At 39.6% G+C, this 25,015-nt stretch overlaps 1 long non-coding RNA gene across 1 annotated transcript; it reads left to right on the top strand.

Annotated features, from left to right (window-relative positions):
• The first annotated feature begins 13,943 nt into the window (after positions 1 to 13,943).
• On the top strand, positions 13,944 to 15,627 carry LOC119150292. The gene is made up of 3 exons (XR_005105004.1): positions 13,944 to 14,073; positions 14,613 to 14,801; positions 15,101 to 15,627. It is a non-coding gene; the product is annotated as an uncharacterized LOC119150292 (long non-coding RNA).
• Positions 15,628 to 25,015: the final 9,388 nt, after the last annotated feature.

The raw sequence follows: 25,015 nt of genomic DNA, 5'->3' as shown, positions 1-25,015 counted from the left end.
GTATTTACATGGCTTTGCTACTTTCCTTCCACTGTTTAATTGAATGAAAATTACCTGAAGTTCAGTTCATCCTCTGTACAATCTAAGTGACTTGTATTCTGCAGTTGAAAAACACTGCTCTTGTTTGCTGAACTTGTCTTTCTCCTGTATGAATTATTAGGATGTCCACCTCACACACACACCATTGTGGTCCTTGGCCTGATTACAGTTGTGCATGTTGCTTACCATAAGCATGTGAATAGTTCTTACTGAAGCAAAAGCTTAAGTTACACGATTATAATGCAGCATTGGGGCTGTTTATAGATTATTAGAATGATGTCTCATAGGAGTATGACATCACTTAACTCCCCAGCTTGCTAATCTGTACCTCATACCTCATTTTACTGGTTTATAAATCAGTGTCCATCTTATATGGTCCACACAACACTAATATCTTAGTATTATTAAAAGTTTTATTCAATGCAAGTAAAATGTATGGGTCTTTAAATAGCATCATGTGCATCTTAGATATTTAGTAGAAAAATAGTTATTATAACAACAGAAGCAGTTTAAAAATACTGAAATATTTTCCTTGCCTCCAAGGTTACACCAGGCCTGTAGAGTGGGGTACTAAAGCAACTCCTGAGAAGAGCTAACAGTTAAATAAACCATAAAGGTAGATAACAGAAGAAATCAGTTTGAGGAGCAATTGGTGAAGACAAAATGAAGGAAAAAAAGGCAATTTAGAAATTAAATTCAAGTGTTGTTCAGCTTTAGTCAGGGGGAAAGAAGGAAAATTTAGGAACAATGTTATTCATCTAGATCTTTGTTAGATCAAAGGCCTACACTTTAGTCTGTTTATATTCTAAGGTCCTCTATCGTTGAAGGACAGAGAGCTAGCATTCCAGTAGGGATCATACATGCCTGAAACCAGTGTCTAAAATATCATCCTGTCCTAGTTATTGTTACTCTTACAGTGATAATGGTACAAGCTTCTCCTTGCAAGAGTTTCTCACTTTATTCTTATAACAAGTGTTCATATAGGGCACACCAAGACTGTACTGCTAACAAGCTGAGGAAGAAACAGATGTGATTAAAATAGAAGAAAGAAAAGAAAGGTACCACTGGAGTTTTTGTTATTTTTCAGAAGGGTGGTGGATGTGCTGAGTATTCATGGCGAAAGTCAACATCCAAGTATACTGTTTACAAAATACTTTCCACAAGATATCCTTTTTTCTCTATTTCCCATCCCATAAGAAATGTGAATGTTTTCACAAAAACTGTGGTATCTTTGTATTTGATAATTTTTTGCATCAGGCTTCACTCAGGAAAGAGGTACAGTCAGTAAGAAAATGGAGTTCACAGATCACATTGCCTGGCTTGTAAAACATGCGAGGAGAAACCTACCACTGGAGATGAAACTCAGAGCTCACGTCCCAGGAGCTACAACAGCCTTGAAATTACTTTCATATCCTTCCAGTGTGGGAATGTTCTGTTAAATGAATAAACTGTATCATCTAGATAAAGCCTGAGAAGTGAAGCTTGGCCTGAGAAGTCCAGATAGCTCTGAGAATTAAAACTGGACATTCACTGGTTGTCGAAGGTCAGCAGCACTGTTTGAAGCACCCTCAGGACAGGTGCTATATCCTTCCTAAACACACTCTCTTGCCCCACCCTTGCCAAGCTCCTGGCTCCCAGGCTACATTAGGAGTGTCTGGCATCTTCGCATCTTCCTTACTTTGTGCTGGAAGATTCATCCCCCAGCAGAGCCCCTCCATAGCCTGTGCTGGGACTCTGGATGCAGGCACTTCTCTCTGGATTAAAGACACTGAATGTAACCTGGAGGCACCAAGTGCCTCGATGTCTCTCAGGACGTGTGCCTCTAACTGGAGAGGAGACCCACAAACACCATTACATGCCAACACCACTTTTACCTACCACACAAAATGATGGAGGGGTAAAGATTTGCTGCGAATTCATAACAGCTTGCTTTCTTGAAGAGCTGCAGTGGTAAATAAGACAGGCTTGGCTCTGTCCTGTGATCACAGGACTCTTCAGGTTCTCCCAGGTCAGCCTAAGCAAGCCTTCCCATGGAGCCCAGAGTACAGCAGATACCTGCAGGGTGACACAGACCCTCTGTCTTCATGCAGGATGGCTTTGGTGGTAGGGAGGCACAGCATGGCAGGCACAGACTGGCAGGTTGCAGGGTTGTTTCTGCTGCTCTCATCAGAAGAGGGGAAAGGAGATACGCTGATTTTGATGCCAAGCTCTCCTTTTGAGAGCAGCTGGGCAGTGGGAGTGGCAGGACAGAAGCAGGAACAGCCCTGTGTGGTTTGGAGGTCGCGTAAATAGCCAGCACTGGCCCACATGGCTCATTTAAATTCCTTTCTTCCCTGACACTCATTCTACTTCTAGATGTTTTAATTTCCTGTAATCTTTACACAGTCATATGTGGGCAAGTAAACAGATTGTTTTGAATCAAACAGCTGTGCTAATTTATTGCACTGTTTAAAGCAAAGCTTGAATTTGCTCTTAACTACACACAGGGGCTGGATGTACTGGTGGATAGATATAGGTACATACCTCCCTTTACATTATAACACCCGCAGCAAGCAGCAGACCAGCCAGACAGCAGGTCGGTTTGTGGCAGTTTGACTCCCACCAGGTCTGTGTGAAAGGGGGGTTCAGGGCTGTGCCTGAGCTACATGTTGCAAGAAGCCCTGGGCAGTCATCCCCAGGGTGGGAGAGGACAGACCCCCTTCCCAGCATGAGACTGCCCTGCTTTTTCCTTGCAACACTGCTGAGCAAGTCATGACCATTTCCCACATCTTGAGCTGCCCCTGGGGCTGCAGGGGCTCGCAGGGGGATTTAGGTAGTGCTGGGGGGCTGTGTCTCTCAAGGCAGATGGTTTCCAGCTTCCCATGCTATGGGGATTGCAGGGCCTGGCCCCTCCATCTATTTCCCTCTTGTTCTGCCCTGTCTCCTCAGCAAGGCAATGAACATTTTCGCATCCGGAGCCTGTGCTTTGGACCAAAGCATAAACAACCCATAACAGAAGATAAAATGGACACGTCACAGGCTGAAGCTCCCAAGTTCTCACAATAGTTTATACTCCACAATTGAGGTCAGAGCAAATTAAAGGATTCAGGGAAAGGTCCTAAAATGACCTTTACAGAGCAGGTAAAACTGGTTTTGAACTCAGGGGCTCCTGGTGGTCAAGGTCACCCCACTGTTTATGTAGCAATTCTGCCTTTTTCTAACATGAGGCACAATCTCAAACACATTGTTTTTCTATAAATTCTTCTTTCTGCTTGGAAGGCATTTCAGGGACCCCAAACATGTTTCTTAAATGAAAAGCCTGAGAAGTGGAAAGCCTTTATCTCCTTGTGAACTGGTCCGGAAAAATATGCATATGGAATAAATCTATGGAGGAAGCCAAAGGAGGTTGCAGACAAGATCAGGTAATGTTTTTCCTTAGTCTGACTTTTGTTGTCATTTTTGAGTATTCTCTCCTTTGCAGTTCTCTGAAATTGAATCTTCTAAAACTTCCCTGAATTTTTACATCATGCTTCACTGAACATTTCTACAAAGAGCCAAAGAACAAAATTACAATTGCATTTCTAATTACCTAATGGCACATGAGAGATCTTCTGCTTGCATTTGCCTCTGCACCATGTCCTGACTGCCCCTGACCTGAAACAATCTTGAGAGAAAAGTCCAGTTAACCTCCCTGATAAGTAAACAGCACTTCAAAAAAGTTCCAGGTTTCCCCTATGTCTATTCCTAGATTAGTAAGTCAAGTATTTAAAAAAAAACCACAAGGCTACAATAAAAATACACATATATATGTGTAGCTGTTTCTGCAAGGAAGTGCCCAGGAATGACGTGTTCTGCAAGTGGTATACTGAAAATAAACAATGTGGATAAGTCCCTGTGCTGGCAAAACCCAACAATGTTAAATAGGAAGGCGACTTTAAAGGAGGGGGGAGGGGGGGATGAGAGAGAGAAAGAAAGAAAAAAGGAAACAGGTGGCTTGTTCCAGGCATGCCAAGAACATTTTGGAGCCTTGGGAACATGCACTCCCCTGCTTGGCTGAGTGTTGTTTCTGTCTCGTCCACCGAGTGATATCATGTCTTTCCCACAGCTTCCTTCTGCTGCCTGCAGATAACCTGCTCTCTGCTCATTTTATCTGTTCCCTGGGGGTGGGCCTTACCATTTGGTTCTCCAGCTTTCCCGTTCTTGGTGTCAAATCTTTCTGGTTTGCAGATGCCAGGGGCTGACAGATGATTGCCCTCTTTGTGCTCTCACCTTCCCCATGCTCCCCACGCTCCACCCCAACCAAGTCAGTCAACACTTTTCAAGTGTTTTACTTTGTGGTTGAAAATGCTGCAGTTTCTGTGTGATACATTGACAGTATTGGTGAATACAGATGCTCCAAGCAGTCATGAGTGAAGGTATGGTCTTCCTCAGCTCACTTATCTTCCTTCTTCATCACTGAGAACCAGTCCAGCACTTACAGAAAAGATTTCTTCTTTTTACATTAGTAGGAGTACCAGTAAGTCCCTTGGGCTGCAGCTAGTCCTCTGACTTTAATAAAAGCAGGGTACTGGTCCTCATTCCTCACCCACACTTTAGAAATGCAGTTCATTCTAACTAGGAGTATTACTGTGAATTACAACATTGACAAATTTATTTATGCTTTTTCTTGCTCAGTAGAGGACCACATATTCCCTGAAATGCTTATATACTCCCAGAATTACCTCCGTAAAACCTCTACCATACTTCATTAATACAAAAGTAGTGCTTTCATATCTCTTTGTATTTCTTAAACATAAATGAACATGCATGTGTCAAACAGCATTGTGCAGTGAGTTCAGTGCATCCAGGACACATTAAACTCCAAAACGTTTCTTCTATTAATTTCTGCATGTTCAGTATCTGTCCATTTGGGATTGCCAGATGTCTGGAGCCTGGCCAAAGCTACTCATTCAACAGGGCTGCTGGACATCTGGAAATTCCAGACAATTGGCCAAAGTTCACTTTCTATGTGAACAACATTTCTGGGGTGAAAAAGAAAACATATACAGAAATACAGATGTGTTTGTAGCTTATGTAGAAACCCTAGACAAAGTGAGGATACTTTCAGTGTAATAAAAAAGAAAGCATTAAAAAACAAGGCAACTGTCTCCTACTAAAGGATAATAGCAGATGAGTGCGAAATTCCTCTTTGAGCCTCTCAAAACCTACTTCATTTCTCATTTTACTTGGCCTTATTACACCTCCTTTCATTCCACCCATTTTACCTAAACAGACACCCTCAGTAACTTCTTCTCTCTTCACAGTGAAAACATTTCTGAGTATCATGTTATTGTACTGCATGGCAAAGTTTTGGTAGTGGGGAGCTACAGGGGTGGCTTCTGTGAGAAGATGCCAGAAGTTTCCCCTACATCTGATGAAACCAATGCCAGACGGCTCCAAGACAGACCCACGGCTGGCCAAGGCTGAGCCCATCAGCAATGGTGGTAGCACCTCTGGGATAATGTATTTGAGAGGGGGGAAAACCTGTTCAAGAAATTGCAGCAGCAAAGAGGAGTGAGGCTACGTGAGCCCAACAGCCCTGCAGGCACCCAGGTCAGTAAAGAAGGAGGGACAGGAGGTGCTCGAGGTGCCAGAGCAGAGATGCCCCTGCAGCCTGTGGTGAAGGCCATGGTGAGGCAGGCTGTGCCCCTCAGCCCATGGAGGTCCATGGTGGAGCAGATAGCCACCTGCAGCCTGTGGAGGATCCCACATCAGAGCAGGCGAATGCCCAAAGGACACTGTGACCCCGTGGGAAGCATGTGCTGGAGCAGGTTTGCTCACAGGACTTGTGACACCACAGGAGACCCATGCTGGAAGCAGTGTGGTCCTGAAGGACCATACCCCATGGAAGGGACGCACACTGAACCAGTTCATGAAGAATTGCAGCCCATGGGAAGGTCTCACGTTGGAGAAGTTCATGGAGAGCTGACTCCAGTGGGAAGGACCCCACGCTGGAGCAGGGGAAGAATGTGAGGAGTCCTCCCTGTGAGGAGGAAGGAGCGGCAGAGACAACATGTGATGAACTGACCAGAACCCCCATTCCCCATCCCCCTGTGCTGCTTGGGGGGAGGACGGAGAGAAAATTGGGAGTGAAGTTGATCCCAGGAAGAGGGGAGGTATGGGGCAAAGGTGTTTTTAAGGTTTGGTTTTATTTCTCATCATCCTACTGTGATTTGAATGGTAATAAATTAAACTAATTTTCCCAATTTGATTCTGTTTTGCCCGTGACAGTAATTTCTGAGTGATCAGCGCTGCCCTTAGCTCGCCCCATGAGCTTTTTGTTGTATTTTCTCTCCCATGTCCATCTGAGAAGGGGAGTGATAGAGCTGCTTTGGTGGGAGCATGGCATCCAAGCCAGGGTCAACCCACCACAGTTATACAATACACTTTAAAATTCTCATGCTTATCTCTCTCTGTATGTTCAACACCAGTCCTGTTTTGTCGGCTTTTTCTTCTCCCATGGCTTCATAACTTACACTTCTTAGGGGACCAGTTAGTTATTTTTTACTAACACAGCACTCACTGCGTGATAAGTGCATATGTCTTTATAGTACTGCTATAATTAACAGGATCTATGCATAGCTTTATGAAACAGCAATTTATTAGGCAATTGTTTCAAAACTGAACTAGGCCTACATCACTCCTACAATTATTTTCTAGAGATCATAAACACATTGTGTATTGAATTTAATTCATACTAAAACCTATGTGGTCAAAGGCAATATTAATGCTTAGAGTATTTGGGAGTACTGGATATGCATGGGTTACTGCTGTGAGATGAATCTAAGTCCTGATCGATAGGTATAACTTCTGTGGTTAGAATGATAAGTTAGACAGTAAGATAACAGAGAAACTGATTTTAAAAGTTTTTATGGGCTCATTGGGAATCATCAAAGTAATAACAGAATTCTGGGTGTGGGTTTTGGCCAGATGGTTTTCAGCTAATTTTATATATTCGACCTGTAAATTAACAGTTAATCAGGGGAATAAGAACACACTAATAGAAAAAAAAAATAGACAGGTAAAACATAAGCAGTATCAAGTTTAGGAAAGTAGGAATTATTTCAGATCACGATCCTGTTATAAGACTAACACCTGGAATTAATGTCAGGAGTTACTTATAATGCCTGCACTCAAGGGTCTTTTCAAATAGTTAATTCTATTACTTACAGGTTGGTAATCTGTTTTGAAACATTTGTTACATTTTCCTTTATAACCATTAAACTATTCTATTCCTGTGTTCAGTTTTCATACTGTCATGTAGACTATGAATGATGCATTTGACCGGCACATTTTGCTTGCAGGCATTGTGGATCAAAGAACATCCATTTGCAAATTCCTCACCATTCTTACTGGATACAGAATTTCTTTTAATGGCATGAAACCATTATGAGGAATCACAGATAGAAACAACAGACTAAGAGAAATAACTGTGGCCACATTGCAAGAGAATAAATAATTGCAGGCAAAGCTCTCTGTAGTGTGGAGAAAGTATGAGAAAATTTATTTTAGGATTAAATTGTCAATAAATCAAAGAATGTTTGAAAACTGGAATGAGTTCCTTAATCATATATGGGCAATGGACAATGAGGGTGGGTGTTCTTTTAATGTGGGTGTTATTGCCCACAGTAGGTTGCTTTCCACAGTACAAGTAATGTGGCTTGGTCTTTATTTAGGCCATAGGCTGAAATTGTTGCAAACTTACTAAAGAAGTCATCCTGGTATTTGTATATGTTTGTTAAATATACTGTTCAAAAGGAATTTGTAAATAATAATTATTACTGCTTTCTAAGAATATGCAAATGAGGAAAGACATGCTATGGTTTGAAAATTCTGGTGGAATTTTTGCACGCCATCTGGGAATTTTTGTTGTTCTCCTGAGATTTTTCTTGCCAGAAATTTTCCTCTCCTAGACTGTTCCCTCTTTCAATATTAATATTAATTCCAATAAGGACCCATGGGTTTTTCCAGGCTGCTTTCAGTTATCAGAGCTTTCAAGGCCAAAGAATTAAGTAGGAACACCCACAGGCATTTAGAATAAACCCAGTGTGTGTCCATGTTGACACAAGGGACAGACTGCCTGGGAATAAATTCTAAAACCAAACATATGTTAAGTGAATCTTAAATGTGTCTTAATTTCATAAAAACAAATAAAACCCATTTTGACGCTATTTGGAACTACACAAGATCTTGGAAAGCTCAGTGAACTCCTATACTAATTTTATTTTTTTTTTAATGACCAGTATGTATTTTCAAGTCTTCTTATAACCTTGATAAGTAAGTTAGGGAAATGGTGTGGTTAGAAACTTGAGTCTTAGCCTATGAAATTAAAATTAAACTACAAAACTAATTAGCTCACCCCAAACCAAAACCAGAATGTGTTCTGTGCAGGGTAAAGGGTTCACATATTCTTTTTTGGACTATAGATCACATGCAGAATCTTTCTTTTCTTACTTTTTAATATGTCAGAGCAGGTGGAGCTAGGAAGATAATGAGTGTGCATATATATGTATTTAAAAGAATGTGAAAGCATTTTAACTCAAACCAAAGAACTGTAAATAAAATGGTCTGATGTCTTTCTGTGGTTTTGGGCTTTTCGTATGGGCTTTTTTTTTTTTTTTCCCCCACAGATTAGCTGTTGAAAGCCCCTTTTTGCACTTACTCCCTATGACTACTAATACTGGCCTTAAAATGTGTGAGTGGTATCTTTTGGTTGAAGGCAGTATTGAAATGCAAAAATTTTCTATTAATAAATAGCCATCATTTATTAGTAGTATAATCATCATAGTCTAAGCAAAAAAGAATTGATGTTTAAGTACCACAATGAAAGTTTTTACAGTATTAAGATGGAAAGGAAAAGAACTCTGAGGAAAGTTAATCTTTACATGAAATATATGAGAAAGTTCTTTAGCTGATGAGTTGATGGAAATAACAGATTCCAAAGCAGGTTTCAAATGGTCTTCAGATGGATTTAAATAATGTTAAAAAAAGCAGGGTGAAGCCTGTATTATCCAAGAATATATGTAATCTGTAATTTAATGAAGAATAGCTGCTTTAACCCAGCCATGACCCTGCCACAATGTGACTCATTATTGTACAAAAATAAATACCTCAAAAATGCTAAGTGCTATATGAAATCAAGTAGTATTTACATTTTGAGTGCCAAAATCTTCAGAAAGAAAAAAATTTCTCTCCAGATATTTACTAAATCACACACCTGACCACCTTAGGAAAGGAAAGATAGTAACTGTGCCTGTAAAATGCTAACAAAAAAATATGAGCTCCTTTATGGCAGTTCTCATTTTCTGGAATTAAAAGCCTCCCTCTCAATCTACAGGTAAAATCCCATATCCTGCTGCTCTGTATTCACTTGAGAAAGCAGATGGGATTGCTAGAATGAGTAAGAACTTACATCATTGGGCCCTGAACTCTTTGACAGATTATAACACTTTAAAATTGAGTTTGAATGATCTTTCACTGTAACACATAGTTTTGGGAAGTGAAATGCATTTTCTATCCATTACTTATTTCTCACTGAAAAATCATTCCATATGAAGAGCAATTTTATTTCTACTGAGAGTGAAAAATAGACATCAAATGAAAAACAGTTTAGTTCCTCATTTGAGAAATCCCAATTGTCACATTCAGTTGTTAGTTTTAGAAGTAAAATTGAGCTCTTAATTGCAATTCTTGAAGTGTGAACTTATAATTTTATTTTCTGTAGAAGCCTACAAAACCTATATGATAAAAGTTTAATTTGTTTTCTTATAGACTTAAAAACCTTTTCCTGAAGGTCATACCTTGCCCTCAACCTGATTCAACCAGTTTGAAATATTTCCTTCCAAACCGCATCTCTTCGCAGTTCTATTGAGTGACACAGTCATTTATCTGTCTGAAAATTGTGGTGGGTGTGACAATGGAAGACTATATTTCTTGTTCCTGGTTTTGTTGAATGATGTTGATCATGGCATTTGGAAGCAAAATGAACCTTCATCCCTTGTAATTCCTTTCTCTCATGTATTTTCTCAGATTTTGTCTTTGGATCTACAGAACGTAGTGCAGTGCCTTGGAAGTGAATCCAGGCTACCTTGGGCACGAAAGGTGGTATAGCAACATTAACACAGCAAGCTGTTTACGTTAATCAACCCCACTGAGAATACATGTAGGTGGAGCATCACACTGATACGGTAGCCTTTATTGCACCAGAATTAGGTTGCAGGATATTTCTGGGCAATAGCACAGGCTTGTCCTTCAACATTGGCAGTGTCAGAGGCTGCAAAGAGACAAAGCCTTCATCATCTCAAGCAGGAAAATGAGGATGGAACTCTGAGAGGCAGGAGACTTGCATAGAAAGCCCGTTGATCTGCCTCAGCTGTCAAGTCTGCTGCCACAATTAGTTCCTGACAACGGCTGATGAAGATTGAAAGCAGCTGTCTGTGAGGGGTACTGGAAGACACAAGAGTGTGTTCACAACACTTGGCCAGGATTATGAAAATCAAATCTTGTAATCTATGAAGAATATCAGTAGGTCAGAAACCATTCACATTTTCCAGAGGCTGACTCTGAAGCATGCTCTTCAGCATAACCAGTCCAAGTCTTTGTTGCTAATGGTGACTGTGTGTCAGTGATAGTGTTGCTCTTGAAAAAAAAGTCAGATGGTCACTTCTTTTGTGAGACTATCTTTTTAGCTAATCTATCTTGTGCTACTCCAAGAAGAGAAGGAAAAGGACAAGACATTTATGGTATCTTGAAGTGCTCTAAGCACCATAAGCATGCACCAGTTTATCTGTTTTCAACCTTGCGTGGTACAGAAAGTCTCTTCCCTTTTTTTCAAAAAAAAAGGTTGTTGACCACTGTTAGTGATGACTGCTACACTTAATACAGCAGATATTTCGCTGTATTAGATATCTTTGTTAAAGCCACCTCTAATGTTATCTCCATGACTTGGAGTTATCTGTCCTGGGGAAGAAGGCAGTGTTCATCAGAAGTCTATTTTTCAGAATTTACCTTCGTAAGACACCCGTTAGTACTAAAGCGCATGGAATATAAAAAATGAAAACAAACAGTTAAAACAAAAGGTAGAAACTCTTGTGATTGCTGATCCTTGTGCTGATGTTTCCTTTCCTGACGTTTATAGCAGTGCAATTATTCTATTGCTTTGAGAATGGCAGGAAGCTTGACTCATGCACTGTATGCCAAATATTCTCTTTGACCCGTCTAAAATTGATTTAGGCAGAAATAAAGTTTCTTATGTCTGATTTCAATTTATTCTACATAAAAAAAATTTGCAAACAGTCTGACCTCAATCTAGAAGAAATTCAAAGTAGAAAATATCTCCCCAAAGGACAACAACAACTTTGTCCAATCTTTTAAAAATTATCTTAGTCTCTGTAATGGCTGATTGGATACACATGCAGCCAAAAATAGTCTGTAGACTCAAACAGACTCATAATGTGCCCATACTTTTATGAATGACTACAAATGAAATTAATTCAATGTCTTTGATTTGTTCTGTGGAACTGGAAATGGAATAATGAAGAAGAAAATATTCAGGGTATGTTAGCAAAAGCAACTCCTATGACATAACCAGGTTAATGGATAAATTTAGGAAGTGCATGTCTGCTGATAATAGGTTGGAAACAGAAATCTTTTTCTGCATAAACTATCTGTATGGATTCCTCCAACTCAAGACTTCAAATGAAAAATAAATTATTTTATATTAAAAAAGCAACTGTTGCTCAATAAGCTGTTGGAATACTGAGGAGTTATAAAGGTCCTTTTGCAGCAAAGACAGGATGTTTAGTAAAGAATGGTGATGTTTACTGCAGGTCTGGCTATTAAACTTCCTTTTGCAGTAGGGACACTATAAGTTACAGCCAAATTACAATTTAGTTAACTGAAGTTTTGTTAAATATCACTAGTGGTTCATTTGTCTTATGGCATTTCTTCTTACAAAATAGCTGTACCTTGCAATGGCATGGGCTCAAGTTGGCATTGTTATGCAGTGGGCATGTGTTAGCTGCAATTATAGAGAGACTGTTTACACCAAAATTACTTCTAGCAAGAACCTGGTTTGCAGCTGACCAGAACCTTAGAAATGGCATTTTAGGCAACTCGAGGATCGCTGTACAAATGAGCTGATCACACCTTCTAGAACAGACGGGAGGACCATGCAAGATGAGCGGTTTACTTCACCGTATTATAGGCAACTGCAATTCCTGATTCATTTAACTGCCTCAGGTCAGACCTGGTTTCTTGGGGATCTCTCAGAGCATTAACATTGGGCTTTGAAACCACATCATAGATATTATGTAGTGAAAGTTACCTGTTAAACATTTCCTGTAGCTCCCAGGAGTACTATTAACGTTGGCTTGCAGTTACAGTGTAGCTATGAAGTACTGACATACTGAAGGTGAGTGAGCAGCATATGCTTTTACAATTTTTGAATGAACACAGCTATATCACTTAGTGATTCATCATTACAGCAGTTCAAACATTTATGTTACCTAATCAGATGAAGGCAAATGCCTCACAGTCTGAACTGATTTGTTATCAGAACTATTTAACAGGATCATGAAAAAGGCTTTAGAATTTTTCCTCCAGGTATTTAAATATTTTATCTAGCATTTCTTTTTCACACTGATGCATATCTTTGTCATCCATATATTTATCCAGTCTTTTGTAGATTTGACACAGCATGAAATATCATATATAAATAATGGATAAGAACAAGCAAGATACCTGACATTCTTGATGGATTGACAGCAGCCCCACTAACCACTGCTGATCTTGAGCATCATGAGACTCTTGTAGCTAAATGTGACAGTGGTCCTGTTTATAAGAATGAAGTAAATAACAGAAACTACGGTCTCTGAAAGCAGATGTCCATACTAACCCCTTTAACCTGATAGTCATCTGTCCTGGTCTGAGTCTTGCTTAATCAAAGTAAAGGGGAATGGCAGATCCAAGAAACTCAGAAAGGTGGATATAGGGTCAGAAATGTCTCCATGGAGCCTTCAGCAGAGCCAAAGTTTGGTTGTGGAGGTGAAGCGTAGCTTTGTGTTCAGTCGTGGTATAAGCACTGGGTGACAAGGGCTCATAGCAGGGGAATAGACATAATGTGTAACGTGTAAATGAGTGTTTTACAGAAGTAAGGAAAGGAGAGGTAGAAGGACTGCATTTTGACAGGTTAGAGGAAAGTAAGATGAAGAAGACTTTAGTGGTTATAGGAAAAAGCAAGGAGGGAAGAAAGAGGAAAAAGGAGTAAAATGTTGAGAAATAAGTAAACACCAAACCTAGAATAAGAAAAGTTTTGTTATTTCCTATTCATTTACCCATACTCTATCTCCAACACCCAAATCACCATCATTTGTAGCTCAAATTTTCAAAAAAGATCTTTCACATACAGTTTCACTTGGGATTACTGTGAATCTGATAAATCAAGAAAAAAAGTATACAAGTTTTTGTGGGCTGTTGGGAATAGCTTCCACAGACCATGCGTAGGCTACATGGCTAAGCTAGATGTACCCAAGGGAAGGACCTGAAAAAAGGCACGAAAGCAGTAGAACAAAGGAGGTGAGCAGGTTAGTTTTGAGGAGGCTGCACATACAAAAAAAGTTGGTATGCTTTTTCTTAATCCAAGATGATTCCTGAACTGTATCAGGATATAGAAGATTAACAAAGCTACTAGCCAGCCTGCTGATATAGCTCCTGCTCAGGAGTGAAATCCCTCATCAAATCATAACATTTAGAAAAGCTCCTAGAATTTATACTGTGCCTGTAACATCTGGAGACTGATTAAACAGGATCATCGGTATCCAGTTATACAGAGCAGTGTTTTCAAAAATTAAATCACTTCAATTCACAACAGATGAACTTGTGATGTGAGCTGCAGAAATGAGCACTAGAGAAGAGTGTAGGACAGACACACGAGCTCCAGCGGCTACATCTGAAATACCATATCATCAACAAGAACTGAAATAATTTTTTAAGGTGCTCCAAGTAAATGCCAAAAAGGTAATGCGCATCTGAAACTATATTTATTTTCTTTTACTAATTATGTATAAAACACTAGAGTCATTGAACTGGTGTGTAAGAAATGTTGTTAGTTGTTAGGAAAGAAGTTTTTTAATAAACATGTATGTCAAGGATTTGGGGGGACACAGATTACTCCTGTGTATTTTTCAGACCAGAATCCTCAATGCAGAGCCAACTGTGGTAGAATGATTTACCTTCACCTCTGCCATCTGTATGATGCTTTAAAGTGATCACTCTGTGTGTGTGTGTGTGTGTGTGCACACCCACGTGGGGGTGTGTGTGTGTGTGCATCCACATGTGGAAGGTCACACCCCTACTGGTTTCAAAGACTTTCAATATACATCTGTAAGAGGAAGCGGAAGGTGGAGTTCCTTCAGGAAAGTTCAGCTGTTGTGGAAGCCATATGGAAGCTACTTTGACAGAGCTCTCAAAACACTTTTTGAATGTGTTGTAATGTTTTCTTTCTTGTTTGCGTTTGGGTTTGTTTTTTTTATTTCTTCATTTCATCTTTCATGCAGGGATGGAAGAAGAGACGGTCTTGAATAAATAAAGACTTCTTCCATTGCTACATGGTGCAAGTTTTGCATTTTTAAGGCTTTGTGTGGGCCCGCAGGAACTGCAATCAACTATCAAACCTGCTCCTCGCATAAGTGACTTCTTCACAGTCTTTGGATGACGCGGGCACACCAAGTTCCCACAACTTTGATGTCAGTGCCTATGGGTAGTGTGAAATAGCCTTGGTTTAGGGTTTCCTTCTGGGAGGGCTTAAGTAGTTTTCTTAGGATTTCGTGCATCCAGTTCTGTGACGGGTGTCTGCCAGATGACTGATTGCACATTCAAATGTTCAGTGCAATTAATTCAGCCTACATTTTGTAATGTACAGCACCTAAGTTTAGGTGCAGAGGGCTACAGATATAAGTATCATTCTAGGTGTAGTATACTATAATATGTTTGTACAAAAATGCATATTTAAGTATGCAAAATATGGAATTTTTCCTATTTTCAGGTAGATAATGCTGCCTCTTCCACTCCTCTGTGCTTTTTGGAATATACCTGCTGACATGGCACAAGCTGAATCAAGACTATTTCTATTATTCATGCTACTAACTGGAACTGGTGGGAAAACAAGAGGACTTTCTGCATTGTATTTTAAATTTGTTTTGAAAGAAACAGACTGAAAATTATCCAAACACTAACAGTTCTCATTCTGAGTATTCATGTGGATGTTTTGTTTTCCAGCTATATTTCAAAGTCTTCTTGGGCAGCACAGACTGGCTAATTCCTTGACTCAGTCATTGAAAAAAATATTCAGTAAATACATTTTCAGCAAGATGTGATTTGTCCACATATTTGAGATCAGCACACATGAAATTGTTCTCGTATCTTGCCACATCCTATCTAAATGCTGATTTTAAGGGTTTGAGCAAAATAGTTAACTCTGAGGATCTCATCTTCTGCATTTGCACATACTTAAGCAGTCTTACTTAAGGTTTCCTTCACTTGTGTGAATAACAGGCTGCCTAGGCCACAGCCCACTGGATGATGAATATTTTATTGATTATTTCAGTTAAATATAATTAACATTTTAACAAAAAGTCTTCAGAGAAAGTCCAAAGCCTGAGCAGAAAGAGATCTTTTTTGTACTTACCCTGATAGATGTAGAGTCTTTTAATAAAATTATTCGAACATGCACAATAATTTACCAATATTTTGTACAACACAAATTTCAGTGAAAGTAAAGATTTCTGTGTGCCTGTATAGTTCTTACATTTCTGTGTCTGTGTGACTTAATGTGCATATATTATTTTGTCTTAAGCACTCAGTAGGTAAATAAGAAATAATTTATTATAAAGCAAGGTTAATAAAGGTGCTGATCTTTAATAATTAAAGGTTCACTCAATAATTTACACATGCGAGACAGCAGAGATTCAGTCAGGGTATTTAATATGTCCTTAGAATAGAACAGGTGAAGTTCATACAATTATAGTTTTAACATTTGGCACTCTTTCATACAGAAATAATTCCAGTCCTTTCTTTTCTTCCTACACTGCCCTTGTCTTCTGTATGGTGCAGTGAGGGTCAAGTGGCTATTGCACTATGGAGCCCATTCTCAGCACTGCCCAAAAAAAGCTTCCAGCTAAATGCTATGTAACAAGCATATACAAAATGTTATAAACCCAACTGTAAGCATAACGATGGATGGTATAATAATTCTGTTCAGTATAGCCTAACATTTTCACCCAGACTGTAACTGGGCATGTTTCACTTGGTATTAAACTTAGCAACTGGCTCCAAATATTTGCTGAAGAGACACTGAATAATCCTCTTGTAGCAAATTTTTACTAACTCTTACTGATTTGCAGTGTATGCAAGTCTACCTGCCATTAACTCGTTTATAGAAAGAAGAAAATACTTGGTATTCTGTTAGAGTGTAATTGGATGAATCCTAATTTATGACTTAGGAAAAATAAGATCAGCCTACATTGTAATCACAAGACTAGATTCCACTCAATTATGCTGATACAAATCCACTGTAATTCCATTAGTCAATGAAGTTTTTCCAGATTAGTGCCAAAGCGACTGAAATTCAAATGCGTCCTATAATTTCTATTGTTATCTTGAAGTAAAAGGCAGTCTCCTGGGTTTTTTTTTTCTTTCTTCTCAGACAGTTTTTAAATAGGGACTGAGGGAATAGTAGGCAAAGATGAACAGTACATCTTTACAGGGATTTTTATTATATAAGGCAAAATTTTTTGATCCCTCTACAAGAATGTGGAAATACTGCATTTCTACACTTTTTGACAGGAACAGGCAAAAATTGTGCTGTACCTATGCCCTTACTCTGCAAGAGAGACCCAAGTGAAGCACTGCAGACACGCTCATCAGGCCCCAAGGGGCACACAGAACTCCTTCAGTTTGCTCTGCTGTTTCCCACATGTAAATATGTATGATTGGCCTTCTCCAGGTGTAATCATGCAGTGTCACTGCTGTTGCTTCCTACATGTACCTAGAGCTGCCCAGGCACCAAAGGTTGATGATTCCAGGCCTTTTTCCAGATACCTGTCTATTAACTAGCCAATTACCCTGGAGCTGCCCAATTATTTTTTACTAAATCAATTAAAGCAAGAAAAAATAGGTCAGATTATGGCTGTGTTTCAATTATGATGAATATTTCCTTCAACATGACAGGAGATTTAGTTCTGAAAAACTGAAAAGTACTGTTATACATAGGAATACTATATTGCCTTTATTATGAAGATGTAAATGACATTCTACTGCCTAAAGAGAACTTGAAAAATGGGGAAATAGCTCCTAAGAATATTTTAAATTTAATTATCTTTTAGAAATGCCTTTTATCAGAGTATATCTGTTTGGTAGATCTTTTCCAATATCAAGCATACTTCTGCAATCCACACCAGAAAGCTATGTGTGCATTTTAGAAATTTCAAGAACCTCTGCAATGTATTATCTCTGCAGCAAAATGTAATGTCATGCTTGAAGCTACGTTTTTAAGTTTTTCTCAGTTATACATTTTTAGGGAGAAAAAGGACCCTTTAAAAAATACTTTTATAGTATATCTAAATTACATCAAATGAACGCTCAGACTGGCTGCTTTCTTCATGGCAATCATGCGTTACTTTATCAGGCAGTCATATGAATTTTAACTTCTATTGTTCACTTGTTCACAATTTCCTGAGGTGAGCTCATTTGGAGTTGAAGTTAGAAGCACAATCATGTCAGATTGCTTTGAAAAAATCTGGTCAAAACTTTCTGAAGTGATTATTGTCATGAAAACTTGAGGGCAAGTTGGTTCAGTTTCTCTTCCATTCTCTTGTGTGCTGTGAAGGAGAGAAATCTCTCTGCCTTATAATTAAAATCGTTGGGCCAGATGCTGTCACTGTGCAATATCAAGCATAGAAGTAACATGTTTCAAATGGTGAGACTGTGTGTCAGTTCTTGAAACGGATGGACTTCCACATTTGATATGGAAATAGAATTACATCAGGTACTGCACCTTCTTATGCTATTTGCATTAATGCTTACACAGCCTCCCCCCTTTGCGGAAAGAAGGTACCTTCAGAAGTAACAGTAAAATCAATAGGAATAGGTAGGTACTTCAGGGTGCTCATTTATTCAGCTTTTCTAGACTGATCTTTAAAACATGCTTCATCTTCATCTTGAGAGATCTGACATTTGTTAAGACTTCTTCCCTCCCAGCTGACTTAAATTGGAAATCATTCTGATTTTGAGTACACAGATATTGATGAAAATATTCTGAAGCATGAAATTTGAACTGAAACTAGGAATGGTATTAGAAATTCACTCTCTATATAAAAATTCAACCAGTTCAGTTACATGCATTTTTATTGGACCTGATATCTGCAAGTTTGGGTGGATTTTTTTTAATAACTCCTACTTGTTTTTGTTTCGGAATGATAAAATGATACGTTGCTGAGATTCAAAGATATGCAGCTGTGCCAGTATGCAAACCAGACACTTTGTAGATAAGAAAATGTTGCCTAAGCAGTGATTGAAAAGATACTTATAATATGCAGATCAGTTACTGGCATTAGAATTCACTCGCTTTCACTCAGCATGTTTTCTCTGTTAGTCTTGCTAGAAAGCCTGGATAGCTTTAGTCCACAATGTAAACTAACTCAGTAATGGGTCAATGGTCATTCTGATTGCTGACATGGAACACAGCTTAATTTTCCCAATGGAGCTGCTGTCACTGATACAGAATGGCATTCACCTGACAGCTGCATCTTAGGAGTTCATGTTTCTATTCTTGTTCTGAAATTAACAGTCCATATTGCAGGCACGCAAATGGAGAGTCCCAGGTTTAAACTCATTTCCAAGCAGAAAACCGATAGATAGCTTAGGGAGTTTTAAGAATTCTGACCTTTTCTAAACATGAGATTAGTGTTTCATTGCTGTATATTTAGAATCTGTTATTTTAACTTCTTTTGGCTTTTGGCTTTGGTCTGAATGTCTGAGAAATGTGAAAGTAGGACTGAAAACAGTAAAAAAGTGGAAGGAAGTGTTTCGTTTTGTATTTGTGAAACATCTGGGGTTTGGTTTCTTTTCATTTTAGTTTTCTGCCTCAACTATAATTTGCAAACAGTACAGTAATCAATATTTTAGTGTGTGCTTAAACATGAAAGCTTTTCATTGGGAAATAAAATGGTCTTAACTTGTTGCTGACACAGAAACTAAAATCATTGACAGCTTATCTATGAGAGCATCAGAAAAAGAATTGTCATTTTCAATCAGCGGATAGGAGGGTTTTATGTTAATTTTAGTCTTTATGGCCAGGTGAAACACCTAGAGCATCACAGCAGCATTTTCTGCCTTCATCTCCTGACACGTGAAATCAGGGCAAGGTTACAGCCACATCTGTCTGTGGTAATGGAAGGAGAGCATTTGTTTCATACCAAAGTATGATGTCTTTACTACAGGGTGAGTTGCAATTATGGAACAGTTGCTCTGATAAGGTGGTTGTGCTAGCATTTTCCTACAGTATTAGAGAGGGAATCAGATGACAAAAGACACAGAAATGCACTGTCACCCCATCTCTATCTTTTTTCCTTCAACTTCTATTAAAATGTCACCACAAAGTAAAGCAGACTGGTGGATGTAGAAAACCCCCAAGGATTTTTATTTTCCATACTAAACTGTACTACTCCTAATCTCTTCACAGTCTCTGAGACTCTAGTGATTGATAAGCCTTCACTGATACCTGTCAGTGATGCTTAATGGGGCATAAAGCTGACCAAGTGAGCTGTGAAGCTCTCGCTAACAGGTTTTCCAACTGGGAAGAAATTCTTGTCAACCTCAAGATACTATCTCAGTTAGCAGATTAATTTCATTTGGGCTGCTGTCACACCACATTAGCTCTCTGAACATTTCTGATGGTAGCAAAATAGAGATTTGTGGTGTAAAAATGACATAGGAAGATATGGGGGCTTTGTTATTCAGTGACTCAAGTATAATCATAGCATTAAAAAATATTTCTCCAAATTGCCTAATTGGTAGCCTTAAGCCCCTAACTCAGGATCTTAAAGCACAGGTCTTTTTGCAAGGGACAGTTGATGATCTGGCTGCCAGCAGCTGCTCTGATCTGAATCCAGCTGTGGCAGTGGGAGAAGTGGAAGGGCCACTTATCCCTCACTTCTTTCATCTGTTCCTTTATGAGAAGTTACTGCCCGTCAGACTTGGTGGCTGAACTGCGTGTTTTCTGCTTGTTGTGTAAATTGCTTGTTGTGTAAACTGCACCTTAATTTGCTTCATTCAGAATAAGCTAGATTGAACAGTTTACAGAGTGGGATTTACTAAACTGGCTTTGCTTGGTACAGTTATTGCATGAACCTCGGATCGGAGGAGACCCAACAGTGGTCAAGATCAGCCAGGTGTGGCACCAAGGGATCATAGACAAACTCCTCCCTTGGCTGTGGTAGAGCATGCCCCTGCCTGCATCCATGACGGATTATTACTGGGAGAGAGCATTTTGTGCTCATGCTGCTTGTATGCTCTGAAAAAAAGAAGCCAAAAACTTTCTAAAATGCCACTGAAATCAGCAGAAACCACACATGCAGCAATTTGGGTGAGGAAGAAGATGCTATTTTTGAATGACAGTTTACACCATTTTTGCACTTTAACAAGATTCTATTACCTATGAACAGGGCTTTTACTCTGTTTGCCTTTCCATGCTATGACCAGGAGGAGTCTTAGTTGCATCTCACTCTTTGCTATATAAGACTGGCATGGAAATACTTTTCCAAACACAGTGTTTTACCACTTCTTTTTTCTGGGAGGCCGCCTCCCCCTGTTCTAGCACATTTCTACTAATGAAACCATTTTTGCTTTAGTGTAAAAGCACTGATGTAAAGAGGTGACTGGAAATATTCAGGACAAGTGGCATTTCCCACACCAAGACCTTTCTTAAAATGTCTGTTGGTTTCTTCCTTCAGCCCACCGTCCAAGGAGGGTCTCTTCCAAGGTAAAGCCCATCTCAGTGTCATGTAATAGTCTGCAGAAAATCTTCAAATTCTACATTTAATAGCTGTCTTTTAAAACCAGAGTAATTTTCTCAGTTTCATGACATACCTTATGATGCCATGTCCCAGGTCTCAGATTTGTAGTCATGCTTTAATACCTTCCAATTTTAATTCATTCCTTTTCAAGTATCCTCTTCAAGAGTCTTTACATTACAAGTTCTAAAACTCAAAATACACTATCCAAACAAGATCTTTGCTCTGCAACAAGTATTGCTGCAGAGTTCAAAGCTTCGGCTTGTATTGAAGGCAATTTTTCACACATCTATTTTTGTCTCCAAAGTCATCAGATGGAATAATTTGTGAGAATTTGCATGAGACTCCCAATTGCTTGTTCTTCTCAGCTCCACCTGTAACTCTGCTTATTTCACCATGGTTACTCCAGGTTTATGTACCAAGTAAAGGCACAAGTGAAGTCAGTAGGGGCTGGTGTTCTATATATAATGCCAAACATTAAAAACACAGATCGTAGATATTATAGTGTGGCCATTCAGGGTTACTAAATACTCTTGACTTTAAAATATCTGGCCTACATCTGTAAGGGGAATGTCCAGGAAGATATCCAGAGGTGTAATATCCAGCCGATATGCATAGCTAGACCTTCTACCTTTTGCTATGTTTATGCAGAGAACCAATTACATCTTGACATCTCTGAGATGCATGAGTCCTCCTCCACAGGTTAGCCTCAGCTGGGTTCACAAAACAGGCTCAACTCTGAATTTCTAATAAAAAGGGAGAGGTTCTGGATAATGAGGCTGGGCATCAGGGACACAGGAAAGGTAGGTTGAAGTTCCTGATCTGGTGAAGGGGTACTTCTATAAAGTGAGCTTCACAGGGAAAGCGACAGCTCACATTAATCATGGATGCTATACCAATACCGTAGTAAGAAATGTTTGCTGGTAGTAAACGTATTGTATTGTGCTGTGATGCTGAACTGTCAGCCATGCTAGCTGGATGCACTGTGCTGGGGGCCCAGCTCAGCCCTGCACTGCCCACACCTGCTGGCTCCTGATTTCAACCCTTTGTTTTTCCAGATGTAGTCAATGCAGTGTTGCTGCACCGTCAGAGCACAGGGCTCTCCTCTCCTGAACCCACAGTGTGGGGAGTCCAGAAAATGTCTCTGCTCAGTCTGAAAATCCCATGTTTTGAGGAGAGGAGAAGGGCAGAGTTTCCCAGCAAAAAATCCACAGTCAGATCCTAGCTCCACAGCAAGAACACTGGGAAAGTAGTGGGGGAGTGAGGAGAAGAGAAACACCCTCTGAAGCCCTGTCTCACACAAACCTACAAGTACGGTAATACCTCATAGTGTTATGACATGATGCATTTTTTTTCCATTTCAGTACTGTCATATCAAATTAAGATTGATCCAAATTAAATCTAGTTAGGCAGAAGAAGGATTTGAATCTATTTTCTGTAACGTAGATAAAAGCTATTACCTACAGACTACAAAGCACAAGAATAATGACACTGACTCCATCACCCCAGTGCGCTCTCATCTAATCCCAGAGGTAGAACCTTGGCTGTGAATCTTGAGGGGAATGGAGGTCTTCTGCTCTTGGAAAAACAGTGCTGACTCTGTACCCCTCTTGACAGTATTTTTCCTTGGCTAGCTAATGATGTTCTTTACTCTGTTTGCAGTGGGCAAGGCACTAAATGGCAGGGTATCTTAAAAGTAGATGCTACAAATTACATCCTAAATCCTCCTAGGAAACTAATTCCCATGTCCTGGTTCTGTTTTGAACATGGGTAACTAGTTCCTCCTACCTTGCATGGGTGCTGAAGAATTGCATTCAGGTCTAAGAATCACTCAGATACCATAGTGGGGGGAAATGCAGAAAAGCCTATAGAGGCTAACTCCAACTTCAGAAGAAATTACAGAGTTTGATAAATGACATTTGGTGAGCTGCACGGTGAAAAACAAGGGGAAAGCAAATATTAAATAGTTGCTAGCTGCATGAGAATCTTGTGCTGAACAGCATGGATGTTAAAAACCCCAGTATATCCTAAAAGTGTGTCATAATTTGGTGAAATAATTCAGGTTTTACAGCCTTCCCCTAAATGTCAAATGCTTGCTTTTTAATATTTTGAATTTTGTTCTGGTGTGTATATATACAGCGTTTTTCTTTGAAAAAGAAGTCTTGTATTTCCCTAAAGAGCTTTTCCTTACTTTGTCCTACGATAACTTTCTTATGTAAAAGTAAACCTGAAGGGCATCCTGTTGAAGGGGTGGGCTGATTTCTTTCATTCTCTTTTTCTGTTTGTGTGCCACCTTTCTCTAGGGCAGACCTGCATGGACAGGCCCCCTGCTGGAACTCCGTGTTTCACATTATGCTCACTTGGATCACCAGGCTGCTTGACCACTACCCCTGATACCAACCCATAATTTATCAGATGTGCACCCTGCAGCCTGGGGACACCCACAGATTCCTGTGGGCCAGCTCCTCTATTGCTCCCCATGCAGGAGTGTGCAGAGCAGCTGCCTCTGGTGGATGTGTGATGCTCTCCTCTCTGCATGTCTCTAAGCAGCAGCTGGTTGGAGCAGATCAGAGCAGTTTCTGCCAGGTGGAGGTGTTGTTCCTTTACCCACAGACACAGAGCAGGCAGAAAAGTGTTAAAACACACACATCTGCTAATTTGCATCCTGCCTACCTTTTCTAGAGCTTAGACAGATGTCCAGCTGTCTCAAGCACACACAGCTAAGTCCCAACTCACTCTCCATTCCTGCTGAGAACACTACATATATCTCAGGGTTTTATATATGTTTTTATATATATATATATACATGTATGTATGTATGCATGTATGTATGCACCTACCTTTTCCCAAATTACTGCTGCTTGCTCACCTTCTTTTTCTTTTGTCACCTTTATTTTTTTTTTTCAGAATGGCATTTGAACTTCTATTTGACCTCAGCTTGTATACCTCAGAGCAAGCAAGTAGGTGTTTTCTGATAACTCACTCTCTTCTTGCTCCCTGAAGGACCCTCATTTGTGTTGTTCATCCCTCCAACCCACACCTGGCAGTCTCAGAGCAGGAACCAGCAGATACCGTGAACAGCCTTACAAAACTCACTGAATTCCTCCAGTCTGGGCAGACTTTATAATGCAGAGCAAGTGCAGGTCTCAGCTTCTTTCCATAGTTACATTATCTAATCAAATTATTTTGCACTGAAAGCTTTACCATTTTGCATCAGCATACCCAGGCTCTGGCCTTTGTGAACTTTAATTAACATTTTGAAGAGCTCAATGTGGTTCCCTTTTAAGGCTGTCATGCTGATGTAGAACTTAAGAGATGACTCCTCTGCAACAGGCAGCTTTAGAACAGTGTTGGCTAACTGCCCTGGGAAACTGATGGAAAAGAGTAGCTCTTTCAGAGCAACAGAGGAAGAAGGAACAAATAGTTTTATATGTCCTTCCTGCATGCACATTGACCTTCTGTTTGCCACTAAAAAGCAGAAGCTTGGATATATGCAATTAACTTGTCTTTCTATGAATTTCTTTTTCAAGCTGTGACAGCAAACAGAAAACCAGTGATAATCTGGTATCTGTAGCAGATAATTCAGAGTAGCTCTTCCTCTGCCTGAAACACACTGGAACAAAGCTTTCAGAAGCAACATCAAGATGTGAAGTCCATGGACCATAATCAGTGGGCTGACTGAATAAAGCCAACCCTTCCTAACTCCTAGAAGAATTAATAAAAAACCATCATTTAAGCTGGCAAATAAAAAACGGGGAATCAAAGGAGTATTGCAGTTTATGAAGTGTCCCACACCAGCTTTAAGATTTTTTGACATCTTTAAACCCAGACCTGTGTTTTATATCAAGCCTTTCAAACTATTTATATCTGGATTATGTGCAGATTCTGAC

Source organism: Falco rusticolus, chromosome 6 (assembly GCF_015220075.1).
Source record: "Falco rusticolus isolate bFalRus1 chromosome 6, bFalRus1.pri, whole genome shotgun sequence".
Lineage (NCBI taxonomy): Eukaryota > Metazoa > Chordata > Aves > Falconiformes > Falconidae > Falco > Falco rusticolus.
This window is presented reverse-complemented; position numbering and strand designations above follow the sequence as displayed.